The 14,768-nt window shown below is 34.8% G+C and overlaps 1 long non-coding RNA gene across 1 annotated transcript; it reads right to left on the bottom strand.

Annotated features, from left to right (window-relative positions):
* LOC109846444 lies at positions 11,588–14,512 on the bottom strand. Its single transcript, XR_002248511.1, has 3 exons — positions 14,363–14,512; positions 12,513–12,989; positions 11,588–12,423 (listed from the first exon to the last, which is right to left on the bottom strand). It is a non-coding gene; the product is annotated as an uncharacterized LOC109846444 (long non-coding RNA).

The following is a 14,768-nucleotide window of genomic DNA, read 5'->3' as shown; positions in this document are numbered from 1 at the left end:
GGGTCCGGGATCTTTACGGAGGAGTACAGTTCAAGATTTAATTAGAGATCCAGCTAATTTTAGGAAGCATGTTGTTGACTCAAGGGCTAACAAATTTGAAATGAGACAAGCTGCCACTACATCCACTGCCCCTTCAAGATTGAAGAGAGAGAGAGAGAGAGAGGTATATATATTTCCATTTTTATTTTTATTCCATGTTAGTTAATTGCTCTCCATGATTTTTATTTGATGTTCATCCATGAATTGAACTTTACTTGGGTTATTTATGTGTAGGTAATCACCAAAGCTGAGTTGGATCAGCTCATACTTGAAAAACGGGTAGAATTAGACCTTCCGTTGAAGATAAGAAGGGACAAATTTGGTGAGAAGGAAGAGGATGTGGATAGTGATGGAGGAAATAAGGATGATGAGGATGATGGGGATGATGAGGAAGATGGGGATGATAGTGATGATGGTGATGAGGAGGGAAAAATAAGGGGAACGATGAGGATGCGGAGGGGGCTAATGAGGGGCATGAGGAGGATAAGGAGGGAGTTGATGGCGGGAATGAGGAAGATGAGGAGGGGAATGGTGGAGATATGGAGGAGGATGTCGGCGGGGATGATGAGGTTGGTAAAGATGTTGATAGATTGAATGTAGTGAAAGATGATGGTGAGGATGGTGGGAAGGATCAAGTGGGCATGGATTCAATGGAAGTGGATGACGACGCCTTTATTCTTAGCCCGCGCGATGTTGTGTTGATTGAAGACATGCGTAAAACCCCTTCCATCAAAAGAACAGTTCTCTCTAGATCTCGGCATGCTGGGCCATCAATGCGGTCTCCTTTTGTTCCACTTATTAGTAGAAAAGGACGACCAAATTATCCAGGAAGGAAGGAAGTAATGGATGAGGAGAGAGAACTACTAGATAACTTTTGGAAGGAGAATATGGCCGATGGATGAGGAGAGAGAACTACTAGATAACTTTTGGAAGGAGAATATGGCCGCGTAAGTATTTTGAATGATTTACTTATTTACTTTTCAACCTGTACTAAGTTTTTTCATTAATACATGTTATAAATTTGTTTCATATGTAGTGATACATTAGTGTGGTCATCTAGAGATGCGTTGATGACACGTAAAGATGCATTGGAGTAACTTAAAGGAGAGGCAATTAGTTGTGACGTAAGTATCCGTTCTTTTCATGCTTCACACAAATATACATAAACAAGCACACATGCACATACATATAGAGTATTTTCTGTACCAGAAATCACATAGAAGCGTATGACTGATATTTGATACAATAACACATCTTATGCCTCCACAATTCAGTTAAATATGCAATGGTTACTAATCTGAGGGCCGCATAACTGATAAACCATCTTCTGCTGCAAGCTAAAATTATGTAAATATTAGTGTTCACGTTAGTATATAATATTAATATTTACAAATTTATTATCTACATTTCAGGTTATAGCCTCCTATGTTGTATTGTTAAATAGGTTAATGGAGACGCGTGCAAACTATGCGAAGGACATACACATATGTAGTCCATGGGTAACCGTAAGTAGAAATCCAATCCGAGATTATAAGTAATATTCATAAGCTATATTAAATACTTACTCTTAACTTTCTTTATTTTTTTAGAGATGCATCAATGAAAATAATTCGTCAAGTGTGGATCGAATGTTTAAGCCAATAACGACAACTCGATTCCAAGAACTTGATAAGATTATTTTCCCACTCCTAACTTCATTTCATTGGCATATGTTGGTGTTCTCTGTAAAGGAGAAGAGATTTTATCATTATTCTTCCCTCCGTGGTTATATGTCCGATGCTAATGAGTTTAGGGTGAAGCTTATTTCTACCATTCCCGATGCTTGGAACTTAGACATTACTTCTTGTCAGGAGGTAGAAAGTGTTGATGTACCTCAACAACGTGGGTTAGTGTATTCGACTTATTCATATGTTGTTTTTTCGTTTGTGCTAACACTCACATAGGGACTATATATTGCGGGCCAATAGTGTTATATTGATATTGCAAACATTTGAACTTGCAGAAGCTTGGATTACGGGGTGTTCTTGATGGCGTACATGTTTAGCCTCATTTCCGGTCAACCAATTTCAATTGACCAAAAGGATTGTGCAAGACATAGATCTCGTATTGTTGCTCTATTTCTATTTGAAGGTATATTTTCTATAAGTGTAATGTTCATTAAAATGCTTATATCGAAATCTATTGTTCTTTTGATCCGCTTATATTTTGCTTTTAGGAAATCAACCAACATGATCCTCAAGACCCATTCCCCGGTTGCTACATGCCAATTGTGATATCTAATATTTTTTGTGTACAAATATATTTTGGAAATTGATTTGTAAAGTATTTGTATATATATATGCCAATGATGCATTGGAGTTACATATTGCTCTTGCTAGAAGTGAGCGACTGGCAAAGTTGGAAATCCATTTGTAAAGTATATAGCTTGTTTGGAAAGTATTTGTAAAGTATTTGTATATATATTTGTAAAGTGTTTGTATATTTATTTGTAAAGTATTTGTATATATATATGCGCGCATGATATTGGAAATGCAAAGTTGGAAATGCAAAGTTGGAAATGCAAAGTTGTATGTTCTGAAAATGCAAAGTGCTGGAAATGCAAAGTTGTATGTCCCTGATTTTTTGGCTGGAAATGCATTCTTCTGTGGCAGAATTCTGGATATGCAATGTTGTATATAGTTTGTTTGGAAATGCAAGTTTGGAAATACAATCTTGTATATAGCTTGTTTGGAAATGCAATGCTGTATATAGTTTGTCAATCTCCTTGATACGCAATGTTGTATATAGTTTGTCCGGATATGCATGCAACGTTGTATATAGTTGTTAGACCCTAGAGGGGGAGGGGGTGATTAGGGTCTTATGCTAATCTAATCCTAATTTTATGCCAATTAAAATTAGGTTAATTAATTTGTTCTTGCAATAAATATATGAATGAAATATGAGCAAGTATGTAAGAAAAATAGTTACCCAAAAAATATGAGCAAGTATGTAAGAAAAACTTCTCTTTTGAAACAAAGCTTGAAACAAGGCACTAAACACCTCTTAAACACTTTGTAAACTTGAATAGTCAATTCTCTTGATTGGCCAAAATGTTTTATGCACTGGGGTATTTATAACATCCCAAAATATCAGCAAGAACCCAAGTAAAAAGACCAAAAAGCCAGAAGAAGACAAAACCAGAAAGTAGCCGTTACAGTGTTATGAGTCGACTCAGTATTACTCATGAGTCGACTCAGTACTACTCATGAGTCGACTCATAAGTAGCCGTTACAGACTAAAACCAACAAATGGGTCGACTCATAAAATTCACGAGTCGACCCATAAACCATGGGTCGACTCATAAGATCATGGGTTGACTCAGCAGAAACAAAACTCATATTTGAGCACACTTTGTGAGTCGACTTATGACAGTCGTGAGTCAACTCAACCTGATGGGTCAACTCGTTAAAGTCATGAGTCAACTTAGCAGAAACAAAATGTAAACTACGCATCAGTTTGTGAGTCGACTCAATACTGATCACGAGTCGACTCAGAAACATGTACACACAAAGTTTTCAGCTATGAACCTGTTAAAAAAATAATAAATAAATTCTAAAAAAAGTAAAACTTTAGAAATAATTGATAAACATGATATTAAACATATTTGTGAAGAAATTTTGGAAAGTACATTTGCCATTTGTAAAAGATCATCGTTTTAGCAAATGTGCACATATAAGTGCAAATATGTAAACATGTATGTTTGATGCAAAACTTTTGTATTACAATATAAACATGATGTTAAGCGTGTGTGTATATATATTGAGCTTAGAGAATAACACATGATATATATACAATAATACCTAAAAGATTGAAACATAGCTGATCTGGATCTTTAACTCTGATATAAACCTGTAATAAGTCACAATCACTGGAAAACAAAATTAGTTATTAAAATCTTGTAAAATCATCAAAACAAAAACAAGAGTGTAGGTTCAAAACCAGAACCCTAACAATCTCCCCCTTTTTTATGATAACAAATAATTCATTAAATAAATCATGAAACATAAACTCAATACTTATAAACAACAAATAAACTCAAGCCATTCCAATGCCATTTCTCCCCCTTTTGGCAACATCAAAAAGGGGGGGAAATGGAGCAAGGCTCCCCCTACATAGAAAATGGAGCAAGGCTCCCCCTATATTCTTATGGAACACAAACATGATAGAGCATATGATCATCATATAAGATATAGGCTCACCATCAAATGTGAAAACACATAAATTCAACAGATCCAGTCTTACTAGTCTATTACATACCAAGTTCAACACATGTTTTCAAACCATGTCCAGCATGAAGCAAAACAAGTGCAAGTTAGAATATTAAATGCCAAAATAAAAGTTTGCCAACTTATCATAAACCAAAATATCATTTTGTTCAACAGGAATTCAAGAAGAGCTTCAAGCGTTTGATGATCCTGGACCCGAGGAAGGATGGTGTTGCAAAGGGTTTATGATCTCATCAAATCTAGTGTGAATGGAGGCCATGTCAACTTCTCTTTCACTCCTCAGGGAGGCTATCTCTTTCTTTAATTCTACGTGGGTCCTTTCAACCTCTCCAAATCTCATGCTAAGATCAAGTTCACTGTCTTCAATCTTCTGAAATCTCACTTGGTCACTATAGTGATATTCAGTCATCTGAGTGCAAAGATCTTCTATATGGCTTGGTACAGATGAATCTGGGGAGGAATGATAGTGCTCATAAGGAGGTTCATGAATGGGAGATTCAGGAGAGGGTCTACGAACAGGATGATCATGCATTTCCATTAATGTGGCAGGAATTCTCATCCGATTAAGAGCAGTAACATCAAAGAGAGGTCGGATTTCAAGAGGTGTCTCATCAGAGAGGTCAACATTGAAGTGTTTAAAGATTTTTGTAAGGAGACCGCCAAAAGGAATGAAAGTGGATGGACTAGAAGCAATGATATCGAATATAACATTTCCCCATTTAACATCAACATTACCCAGAATGACATAGATTGCCCTAGTGAGATCTTGGGAATAGTGACTATACCCCCCTAGATTTTGGAATTAAGTTATAGGAAATGATACGTCCAATAATGGTAGCCAAATCAGATACATTTTTAGCATGTAATGGGAGGCTTTCGCCAGGCAGAGTCATAAGGGTTTCGACACTGGGATTATCATATGAAACATCATCAAGAAAGGTGTCGCCACGAGGAATGCCAATGATTTCAGCTAGACGGTCAGCTGTGAAACGAATATGGCGATGTTTGACACAAGAATTAATAAAATGTGGTCTATTCTCAGGAGCAAATGTCACAAGATTTGCGTAAAATATACGCACAAGATGGGGATAAAGTTTCTCGGAGAGCTGACTTGAGAGTAGATCGGTGAGTTTAGCAGCAGAGAAAAATTGTTCTAGAGAAAAATGACTGAAGTCATCAAATTTAACATATCTACCAAGGAACATTTTTAATTGACAAAGAGCATGATATTTTTCAATTAAAGCAGTGCTATTTAGATATTGTTCGTAATGGGCATTGCTTTGCTCTGGAGGAGACGATGCACGGTCACGAGAAAGAGGGGCTTTACCTTTGGAAGTTCTAGGGCGTTTGGTAGAGGTACTAGCCACGGATTAAAATGAAACCCTAGAAAAAGAAATGAGAGAAAGAAGGGGTTATACCAAGCCGAGGAAGACTGAGTGCAGACGATGATTGCCAGAGAGGACGAGTCGACCCGTGATGATGAGTCGGCTGGAGATGAGGGTTGACTGGAGTGAAGGAACGGCTGGAAGAAAGAAATGAAGGAAAGAGGATTAAAGAAGAAGATGAACTAGGGCTTTTGATATGGGATTAATGGTCCAGATTTGGTCAAAATGATGAGTGTAGGGTCAGGATTAAGGTAGGCAAACAGGTCAGGTCTAAAACATCTCAAAACCAAAACCGAAAGAAATAGATACCCAAAAAAAATCTCCCGAAGGTCGACTTGCAGTCGACTTAGGAATGTGAGTCGACCTCGAGTCGACTTAAGATTAAGTCCCAAGATTAAATAAGACTTTTGCACTTCAAAAAAATCGATACAATGAATTGTTTTGAGTCATAAAAATCTACACATAAGCTTTAAATATTTATAAAATATTTTAAGCCAAAAAAATAGCAACAAACAATAAAAAACAAAAAAAAAATTTCTTGAGAAATGAAAATTAAGCACTTTTTGGTACCCAAATATTTTTGGTACCCAAATATTTTTGGTACCAATAGGGTTAGGGACATGACCCCTATAATTTAAGATCAAGACCTTTGGGTTATGAACCCATTTAGGCGTATATGGTGCATGGATACGGTCAAAACAGAATTCGTATTCATGACCTTTTTGATTGCAATGAGTGCAATGAAAGGATCTAAATGGAATGCGTTGACCAACATAAGGTGCACGAAAATAATTTGCAAAAATAGGTTTATCTTGAAAATTATTTTGCAAACAAAAAACCTTCTTCAAATCAAAACAGAATTTTGTCAAATGACCTCAACGACCACAAAAATCACATTTGTAGACATGAGCATGTTTATGATTTACACTATATGTGTGTACATGTGTATAGCACGTTATTTTGAGTGTAGGTTCAAAACCAGAACCCTAACAATATAGTTTGTCTGGAAATGCAATGTTGTACATAGTTTATCAATCTCCATTTGTAAGTATAGCACGTTATTTTGAGTAAGTATATCACATTATATTGTAAGTATAGATCGTGCTATAGTAAGTATAGCACGTTACAGATTAACGTGCTATAATTACTATTTAACGTTATATAGTACGTTAACCTGAAAGTATAGCATGATATATTGAAAGTATAGCATGTTAACCTGAAAGTATAGCACATTATATTAAAAGTATAGCACGTTATATTGAGAGTATAGCACAACCTGTAAGTATAGCACGTTAATCCAAAAGTATAGCACGTTAACCTGTAAGTATAGCACATTAATATGAAAGTATAGCACGTTAACCTGTAAGTATAGCACGTTAATCCGAAAGTATAACACATTATATTGATAGTATAGCACGTTAATCTGTAAGTATAGTACATTAATCTGTAAGTATAGCACGTTAACCTGAAAGTATATCACGTTAAGGAGTAAGTATAACACGTTAATATGAAAGTATAGCACGTTAACCTATAAGTATAACACGTTAATCCGAAAGTATAGCATGTTATATTGAGAGTATAGCACGTTAAGCTGTAAGTATAGCACGTTATATTAAGAGTATATCACGTTAAGGAGTAAGTATAGCACATTAATCTGCAAGTATAGCACATTATATTAAGAGTATAGCATGTTAAGGAGTACGTATAGCACGTTATATCGAAAGTATAGCACGTTATAGAGTAAGTATATCACTTTATGGAGTAAGTATAGCACATTATATCGAAAGTATAGTACGTTAATTCGAAAGTATAGCACGTTAACCTGTAAGTATAGCACGTTAACCTGTAAGTATAACACATTAATATGAAAGTATAACACGTTAACCTGTAAGTATAGCACATTAATATGAAAGTATAGCACATTATATTGTAAGTATAGCACGTTAATCCGAAAGTATAGCACGTTATATTGAGAGTATAGCACGTTAATTTGTAAGTATAGCACGTTAATCCGAAAGTATAACACGTTAACCTGTAAGTATAGCATGTTAATATGAAAGTATAGCACGTTAACCTGTAAGTATAGCAAGTTAATCCGAAAGTATAGCACGTTATATTGAGAGTATAGCACGTTAATCTGTAAGTATAGCAGATTAATCTGTAAGTATAGCATGTTAACCTGGAAGTATAGCACATTAAGCTGTAAGTATAGCATGTTAATATGAAAGTATAGCACGTTAACCTATAAGTATAGCACGTTAATCCGAAAGTATAGCACGCTATATTGACAGTATAGCACGTTAATCTGTAAGTATAGCACGTTAAGGAGTACGTATAGCATGTTAAGGAGTACGTATAGCACGTTATATCGAAAGTATAGCACGTTATAGAGTAATTATAGCACTTTATGGAGTAAGTATAGCACATTAAGGAGTAAGTATAGCACGTTAATATGAAAGTATAGCACGTTATATTATAAGTATAGCACGTTAATCCGAAAGTATAGCACGTTATATTGAGAGTATAGCACGTTAATCTGTAAGTATAGTACGTTAATCCGAAAGTATAGCACGTTAACCTGTAAGTATAGCACGTTAATATGAAAATATAGCACGTTAACCTGTAAGTATAGCACGTTAATCCGAAAGTATAGCATGTTATATTAAGAATATAGCACGTTAATCTGTAAGTATAGCACATTAATCTGTAAGTATAGCACGTTAACCTGAAAGTATAGCACGTTAATATGAAAGTATAGCACGTTAACCTGTAAGTATAGCACGTTAACCTGTAAGTATAGCACGTTAATCTGAAAGTATAGCACGTTATATTAACAGTATAGCACGTTAATCTGTAAGTATAGCACGCTATATTAAGAGTATAGCACGTTAAGGAGTACGTATAGCACGTTATATCGAAAGTATAGCACATTATAGAGTAAGTATAGCACTTTATGGAGTAAGTATAGCACGTTATATCGAAAGTATAGCACGTTAAGAAGTAAGTATAGCACATTAATCTGCAAATATAGCACGTTATATTAAGAGTATAGCACGTTAAGGAGTACGTATATAACGTTATATCAAAAGTATAGCACGTTATAGAGTAAGTATAGAACTTTATGGAGTAAGTATAGCACGTTATATTGAGAGTATAGCACGTTAATTCGAAAGTATAGCACGTTAACCTGTAAGTATAGCACGTTAACCTGTAAGTATAGCACATTAATATGAAAGTATTGCACGTTAACCTGTAAGTATAGCACGTTAATATGAAAGTATAGCACGTTATATTGTAAGTATAGCACGTTAATCCGAAAGTATAGCACGCTATATTGAGAGTATAGCACATTAATCTGTAAGTATAGCACGTTAACCTGTAAGTATAGCAAGTTAATATGAAAGTATAGCACGTTAACCTGCAAGTATAGCACGTTAATCCGAAAGTATAGCACGTTATATTGAGAGTATAGCACGTTAATCTGTAAGTATAGCATGTTATATTAAGAGTATATCATGTTAAGGTGTAAGTATAGCACGTTATATCGAAAGTATAGCACGTTAAGGAGTACGTATAGCACGTTATATCGAAAGTATAACACATTATAGAGTAAGTATAGCACTTTATGGAGTAAGTATAGCACATTATATCGAAAGTATAGCACGTTAATTCGAAAGTATAGCACGTTAACCTGTAAGTATAGCACGTTAACCTGTAAGTATAGCACGTTAACCTGTAAGTATAGCACATTAATATGAAAGTATAGCACGTTAACCTGTAAGTATAGCACATTAATATGAAAGTATAGCACGTTAACCTGTAAGTATAGCACATTAATATGAAAGTATAACACGTTAACCTGTAAGTATAGCACGTTAATATGAAAGTATAGCACGTTATATAGTAAGTATAGCACTTTATGGAGTAAGTATAGTACGTTATATCGAAAGTATAGCACGTTAATTCAAAAGTATAGCACGTGTTCCTGTAAGTATAGCACGTTAACCTGTAATTATAGCACATTAATATGAAAGTATAGCACGTTAACCTAAAAGTATAGCACGTTAACCTGTAAGTATAAAACGTTAATATGAAAGTATAGCAGGTTAACCTGTAAGTATAACACGTTATTCTATAGGTATAACACGTTATATTAAGGGTATAGCACGTTAAGGAGTAAGTATAGCACGTTATATTGAGAGTATAGCACGTTATATAGAAAGTATAACACATTATATAGTAATTATAGCATGTTATATTAAGAGTATAGCACGTTATATAGTAATTATAGCATGTTATATTAAGAGTATAGCATGTTATATTGTAAGTATAACACGTTAAGTTGAAAGTATAACACGTTAACTTGTAAGTATAACACGTTAATCCGAAAGTATAGCTGATACGGGTGTATCGTCTCTTTGGAACTTAGCGATCCTCATGGGAGCTTGATGATAGATGATTCTCATGATAGCATGATAATAGAGGTATCAAATAGTATAGGAGAACGCAGGTTGTAGCGAGGAGCGAGGCAGAGAATTGAAGAGTCAAAGTATCCAGATTTCGGCCTGTGAGTCGACTTATACATATACATGAGTCGACTCATCAGGTTGAGTCGACTTATGCCTGTCATGAGTCGACTCACTAAACCAAGCCTAGTTCGCAGTTCGGCTCTGACCAGTCGACTCATCATTTTATGAGTCGACTCATCAGTCATAAGTCGACTCTTGTGCAGTTTTGAGTCGACTCAAAAAATAAGCCCTGTTAGCAAAAGTTTCTAACCAGTCGACTCATCAGTTATGAGTCGACTCATATGAGGCTATGAGTCGACTCATATGAGGCTATAAGTCGACTCATAACTATTCATGAGTCGACTCATCGGAGTTTTTCAGATTCGTTAAGGACTCTATTTACGCGTTTTCCTGTTTGGGTTGGGCTTGGTTATTTACCATTTTGCCACCCTTGTTTGTACACCTATATAAGGGATTGTTTTAGGGTTTAAAACAATCAGAGAGTTTAATCAAGAGAGATTAGATTATAATTGAGATTAGATTGTAATTGAGATTAGATTGTTATATTAAGAGTATAGCACGTTAAGGAGTAAGTATAGCACGTTATATTGAGAGTATAGCACGTTATAGAGTAAGTATAGCACGTTATAGAGTAAGTGTAGCACTTTATATCGAAAGTATAGCACGTTAATCTGAAAGTATAGCACGTTATAGAGTAAGTATAGCACATTATATCGAAAGTATAGCACGTTATGTCAAAAATATAGCACGTTATATCGAAAGTATAGCACGTTATGTCAAAAATATAGCACGTTATATCGAAAGTATAGCACGTTATAGAGTAAGTATAGCACGTTATAGAGTGAGTATAGAATGTTATATCGAAAGTATAGCACATTATATCGAAAGTGTAGAACGTTAACCTAAAAAGTATAGCACGTTATATCGAAAGTATAGCACGTTATAGAGTAAGTATAGCACTTTATAGAGTAAGTATAGCACGTTATATCGAAAGTATAGCACGTTAATTAGAAAGTATAGCACGTTATATCGAAAGTATAGCACGTTATAGAGTAATTATAGCACTTTATAGAGTAAGTATAGCACGTTATATCAAAAGTATAGCACGTTAATTCGAAAGTATAGCACGTTAACCTGTAAGTATAGCACGTTAACCTGAAAGTATAGCACGTTAACCTGAAAGTATAGCACGTTAACCGAAAAGTATAGCACGTTAATCCGAAAGTATAGCACGTTAACCTGTAAGTATAGCACGTTAACCTGAAAGTATAGCACGTTAACCTGAAAATATGATAAAAGTATAGCATGTCTTTCATTGATAACAAACACATAGGATACATACAAAATTATGACAAAAGTATCGCATGTCTTTCATTGATCAAAAAAGTATAGCATGTCTTACATCCAAAAGTATAGCATGTCTTACATGACAAAAGTATAACATGTTTTCTATCCAAAAGTATAGCGTATCTTCTATCCAAAAGCATGTCTTACACGACAAAAGTATAGCATGTCTTCTATCCAAAAGTATAGCATGTCTTCTAACCAAAAGTATAGCGTAGACTATATCTAGTCTGCAATAGGCTGTCTACATGTTCTACGGTTGTGACCATACTGTTAACATCTGCTACATTTTAACTCTTTGCCCGGATTCAATCCCGAAGGAATGCGCTTTGTCCTTGGTCTTCCACGAAGAATTGAAGTTGTTGGTGGCCGAATCACCATATTTTCATCATCTATATATGGCTTGTTATCATCAGGAATTGGGTATATCGGAAAGGAGTAGCATTTGCGGTATGTCTCCACACTAAAGTAGTGGGAAATATAGGAGTAAAGGGTGTCCATATCCTGTCGAATAATCGTCGTCGCATGTTTGCAAGGTAGCCCGACAACTTGCCATTCATGACAAGTGCATGTACGTTCATTCAAATCTACTTCAACGGTGGAAAATCATACACCTCGTACCTTCCGGTAGTAGAAGGAATTGCAGAAAGACAACGTGATTGCTCATTAATATGAATAAAGTGCTCTTCCACAATAGGAACAAATATTATGGTCCACTTGTGGGATGCCTCCCGCCTTTTAAAACTCATCCTCATCATTTTCTTGCGGATATTATCAATTGTTTGGGTAATTGGCAAATAACGAGCTTCTTTGATCCAAGAATTGAATGACTCCGCTATGTTTGATGTCAACCATCCATATCTACATGCATGTTAATAAATAGTAAGTATAGCAGGAATATATATCCTTAAGATTTGCATTTAAAATTTTGTAAAAACTTTAATTTTAACCTCTTCCCCATGAAAATAACAATTAGCCCAATTTTCTGGACTCATCCTCAACATTTCATAATAGGCGATCTTTGATTTGTTCTGTAGCTCGTTGCATTCATTGATATAGGAACGAGAAGTGTATGTATAAGCGGCCCTCTTCATAATTTGCACACATTCATCTCGTAAAGGTGGTATAATGCCTTTTTTCGATAAGTTATTCTTAAAATTAGCCAAAAGATGACGAATACAATAAGAGTGATGTGACCATGGAAAGCATTTCTTCACGGAATTCTGAAGTCCTTTGTCCCTATCAGAGATTAACACCAGTTCATCATCTGGAGTATATGGATCTTCATCATTGAAGATAATGTCTCGAATGCATTCTAAAACCATTCCCAATTACTCTCATTTTCCGTCCCGCATATGCAAATTGCTACGGGAAACATGCCACCATCTCCATTTAGAGCAGTTACGGCAAGTAAGGTTCCTTTATACCTATAAAAGAAAAGAACAATCATGAAACAAAGTATAAAATATATGAAGTAGTACATTAATGTAAGTTTTGATTAGATTGAACTTTACCATACCTATCAAAAAGATGTGTACAGGTTAACGTGCTATACTTTCAGGTTAACGTGCTATACTTTCAGGTTAACGTGCTATACTTTCATATTAACGTGCTATACTTACAGATTAACGTGCTATACTTACAGATTAATGTGCTATATTTACAATATAACGTGTTATACTTACTCTATAACATGATATACTTTCAGGTTAACGTGCTATTCTTATAATATAACGTGCTATACTTACAGGTTAACGTGCTATACTTACAATATAACATGCTATACTTACAGGTTAACGTGCTATACTTACATGATAACGTGCTATACTTACAGTATAACGTGCTATACTTTCAGATTAACATGCAATACTTACAAGTCTTGTATTTCATGCTATTCTTACATGTTATCATTCTACACTAAGATCAAATTTAACTAAAATTTCATCAATTATAACAAATTTGACTAATATTTAACTAATTGTTATGAATTCATAAAGAATAATGAGAAATTAGTGTGAAATAATTATGTGAAATAACTAATATGAAATAATAATGTGAAATTAATGGGTGGTTAATTACAAAGCCTCATTTAACTAACATTTTACCAAAAATAACGAATTTAATAATTTTTATGAACTCATTTAACTAACATATCAAATAATTATCATGATTAAAATGATAAATTAATGCTATAAACTTGGTAGTTGAGTAAATTGCAAATTTGTACCTTCAAATGCTAAGAAAGTTGGTGAGAAATAATTGCTGGGTTATAGGAGAGAGTTATTAAATGATGGGTTATAGGAGAGAGTGTTCAGCTCTATTAATGGGGTGAGAGAAAGAGAGAAGAAACCTCCTCTCTCTCTCTCTCTCTCTCTCTCTCTCTCTCTCTCTCTCTCTCTCCATTTTTTTATTTTATTTGAGGGGGACCCACTTACATGAAAGCTATAAGTGGAAGGTTATTATTGGAATTTTAGAAAAATATATAGGAGGACCCACATATGAGAGTATTGTATTTTAGAATTGGGTTTAAAGATAAATACAAAAAGAAAGTTGGGTTTAAAGATACAACTAATAATACTTGGGTTTAAAGATAAAGCTAGGTAAACAAATGGACCTAAAAACAAAAAAACCCTTCTTTTTAAACAATTACTGTAAATCCAAAAACCCACACTTAAGGATAACATTTTCTTTTTAATTGACAGATTTATGCTTTGTCAAACATTTAAGAGGGGTAACCTATGAAAATAAAACTTTTGAGAAACTAAAATAACAAAATTAAATTGTTAAAGGAACCTCTCACCGAAATATATATATATTCCAAAGCCTCCCAATCCAGCATGGTAACATTATGAGGTTAATTCTGTTACCGGTGTCTTCGTCCTCTCCGTCGTCATCGTACATCGTTGCCGGTGATATTGCCGATTCGGTCGCCACCGCGGACAACCCCAACTCAATTTCTGCGTGATCTAGTTGCTACACTAGCCATTGGTTTTATAGAGAAACAAGCACTCGACTTTCTTTCCTACCCTACAATAAAGCCTACTACCTACCCTCTTCACGTGACACATCTCATCCACATGTGACTCTACTCTGTGAACTTCCTTTTTCATTTTGAGGATTTTCTTTTTGATGTTTTACGTTTTAAGGGTGTACAAGAAAAATAAATGAAATACTCCCTATTCCTTTAGCAAACTTATGTTGACTTA

The sequence above is a fragment of the Asparagus officinalis genome, chromosome 6, assembly GCF_001876935.1.
Source record: "Asparagus officinalis chromosome 6, Aspof.V1, whole genome shotgun sequence".
NCBI classification, from domain to species: Eukaryota; Viridiplantae; Streptophyta; class Magnoliopsida; order Asparagales; family Asparagaceae; genus Asparagus; species Asparagus officinalis.
Note: the sequence above shows the minus strand (reverse complement) of the source record. Positions and strands in the feature narration are given on the sequence as shown.